Genomic DNA, 3,731 nt, shown 5'->3' with positions numbered 1-3,731 from the left:
CCATTGAATGTCACTGTCAAATTCTCTTGACCTTGTAGAATCTGCTCGAGCATGGATTCCATTCTACTCTCAGAAGAAGTCTGTGGAGGCGGAGACTGATAGGATGAGTTCCCATAAGTCCTTGTGAAGTTGCTCCCTTGTTGCTGCTTCTGGTAGTCCGGTTTGGGAATGTAGCCTGAAGAGTTCCCACTGTAAGGCCTGTGGCCTTGCTGATTGCCAAATCTCTGACCTTGATTGCCATATACAAAGTTGACATCTGCTTCTTCATTCCCAGTCTCAGGTTGTGGCTCAAATGATTCAACTTCAGCAGCAAAGTGAACTGATTTCTTACCAACCAGGAGATTATGAACTGAATCAAGCTTAGCATTAACAGAAGCTAGCTGGTTTGCATCAAATCCTCCATGCAATCTCTTCCTTTCAGCATCTGCTCTCTTAGTACTATTGCTAGCAGCTAAGTTCTCAATCAACAATTCAGCATCTTCTGGCATTCTTGTCTTGAAATTTCCATGACTTGCAGCATCTAAAGCCAACTGATACTCCCAGTCACACCCTCTGAAGAAGATACTTAGCAGTTGAACTCTTGAGAAACCATGGTGTGGACAGTCCCTTTGGTAAGCCTTGAATCTCACCCAAGCTGCTTTGAAAGCTTCATCTGGTCTCTGCTTGAAGGAAGACAGCTTGACTCTCAACTCATCTGACATTGCATCATCATAGAAGTGGTTGAGAAAGGCCACCTTGACATCACGCCAGCTTGTCAATGATCCAGGAGGCAGCTGTTTCAACCACTGAGATGCCTCTCCTGCAAGTGAGTAAGGGAAAAGTTTGCAGAAGATGTAGTCCTCAGTTACCCCATTAGCCTTGATGCTAGTCACCAGATCCTCAAAATGCTCAATGTGATCCAAAGGCTTCTCATTGGGCAAAGCAGAGAAAGGTCTCTGCCCAACTAGTTGAAAGTATGCAGGTTTCAACTCAAAATCATTCCTCTGAAAAGGGGAAGGAACAATAGCAGACCGGTTCTCATACACCAGATCAGCCCGATTGTAGTCAGCAATGGTCCTGATCAGATCCCGGTTGTTCTCCTGTCGTCGAACAGGGTTCTGTACGTGGTTGGCAGCTCCACGCACGTCTGCAGGTTGGTGTCGATCGATGCCACCAAGAGGGTATCGATCGACACCCAGATCCGGATTATCAACGACACCAGCTTGCTGGTTCACAACAGCCTGCTCGTTGACAACAGGTTCAGGGATCACGTTCCCTTCTGCATCAAGCTTTTGGCCCTGCACATTGCGCAAGTGGCCCTCTTGATCCCTCAAAACACCAGCTTCATCACGCATCAGAATGATTGTATTAACCATCTTCAGAGATTTAGCTGCCTTTCTGTTCTCACGTTCTAGTTTTCCCAACTCTTTGTTTGACAAATTCACAGTAGGACCAGACTTGTTATTCCTTGTGTGAGGTTTAGGAGGCATGCACCTGAAACACCAAAGAGAAGAAAAACAAAAACGTGTTAGTTTGAAAATAAAAAGAAAAAAAATTTTAGACAAAATCAAAAACTCAAATCTAATGGTAGATCAAAGAGTCCCCGGCAACGGCGCCAAAATTTGATATGCTCAAATTAACCCTAGAGCTACTCTCTCAAATTAAGAGATCAATGCAGTACTTAGGGGTCGAATTCCACAGAGACTCAAGACTACACAATAAATTATAGAGTTTTTCAATTATGCTAAACAGATTAAATTGAATTAAAACAAAAGCAATGCAAAATATTAATATTAAAGACTATTGTAAATTCAGGAGATCAAAAAGCTAGGCCTAGGGAATTTCTCAGGAAATTATGAAATATTAAATCAATCAATAAATTAGGATTCAAACAATTAAGAACAGATCTAGAACTCTAAACACTTTTGTAAATTAAATCAGTTCTCACTGCAAATAATATCTAAATTTAAAACCAGAAAATCCAAATCTCTTTGTAAAATTCTAGGTAATAAATCAGCAATAAAATCAGGTTTAGATTGTTCACAAAATTATTAAATCAAATCTCTTTGCAAGAAATAATTTTGCTCATCAAAAGGTTTTATCAGGAAAATCAATTATATTCTCATATCAATTTATTTTCCTAAAGTATTAATTCTAGATGGCCAATCAAGGATTAATATGAAGAACAACCTAAGATGAAGATCTAGATAGATAATGAATCCTAAATAATCAGATCTAATAATTCATAAAATCCCTGTGAAAAACCCTAAACCTAACAAGCAAACTACTCAGACATAATCAATGAAGAACAAGACATGATTCTGAATAATAAGCAATAGAGATTAAAAGAGTAAGAAAGGAGTTTTAAGAATTCTTCTCTCAAAGCAGTTCAGATCTCTCTCTCCAATAGCTCTCAAAAATCTCTCAGGGTTGCAGAAAAATAAAACTTGCTAGAATAAAACTTAAGGGTTTGGAAAACCTAAAAACTATATATATATGTCCTAAAACACGTCAGGGACTTATGTTGCAAATATGGAAAACTTTGGGATTTGTAAATTTTCCAAAACTTGGGTCTTGAGTCGGCAGAGATGAGTGTCGATCGATGCCTCCTATCTTGGTGTCGGTCGATGCTCCTGCTCTGATCGATTCCAAGTTGATTCTTCAAGATTTATGCTCCAAAACATCCAAATTGCTCCATTTTGCTCCTTCAATGCTAAAAACATGTAAAGACTCGAAAACAATCTAGAAACAAATGAAAAGACACTAAAAGACTCCTTATATCATGGTTAAAAACCACAAAAACCATGATATATCATTGTACATCACGAAGAAATGTTTGCTTAAATTTTACTGTAATTTGTTAGTTATAAAATAATAGTAAAAGTTTTATTTGATTTACTCTATAGTCTATATATTTTATAATCTTTTACATTTAGTTTACTTATTTTCATCCTCTGATTTCAACCTGGTACAATGTTCAAATCCATAAAAATATAAAATTGGTAAAATTCATAAAATAAAACAAAATTCGTATTGAGTCGATTGTGTTTAGAAATCTTGATGTATCGTGGTACAATGTGAAAAAAATATTTAATATATTAGATATGATATTTTATATTTTTAAAATATAAGCAATGTTGTATCTTATTTTTAAGATACATTTGTCACTATTGATGATTTAGGGATGTTTTGTCAAAAAAAAGATGATTTAGGGATGCAAATATTTAATCTTAGTTTTATAACTAAAATTAAGTTTTATAAATAAAATAAAAATTTATAATTATTCTAAATAGTTTGTTATTGTTTCCTAAGATTTCTGAAACAATAAATGGAATCTATTAAATAATTTCGAAAATATTATTTTATTATTTTATAAACCAATATAAACTTTTTTTGTTAGTTATTAAATATACAATGGCATTTTTTTGTAATATGTCACATGATAGTAACATTGCTTAAATAATTATATAGAGATTTTGAAAGTCATCTATATTTATAAAAAAATTGACATAATTTAAATGTGTTTTGGGAAAATTTAAAAAGAATTTCAACAAAGAAAATAGAAGAGAAAATTCAAAAAAATAATTGGTCAAAGAATAATCCAAACAGAAACAGAAAAAAGGGAAGACAAATCAGCTAAATTTTATTTCTTCAACTCTTTGACCAAACCCAAGCGTGTACCTTAGTCAGTCAACATGTTACAAGTCGTGTCCCCTCAAGGCCCTCACCTTATATATACCATCTACATAAAA

This window comes from Camelina sativa, chromosome 12 (genome assembly GCF_000633955.1).
Source record: "Camelina sativa cultivar DH55 chromosome 12, Cs, whole genome shotgun sequence".
Lineage (NCBI taxonomy): Eukaryota > Viridiplantae > Streptophyta > Magnoliopsida > Brassicales > Brassicaceae > Camelina > Camelina sativa.
This window is presented reverse-complemented; position numbering follows the sequence as displayed.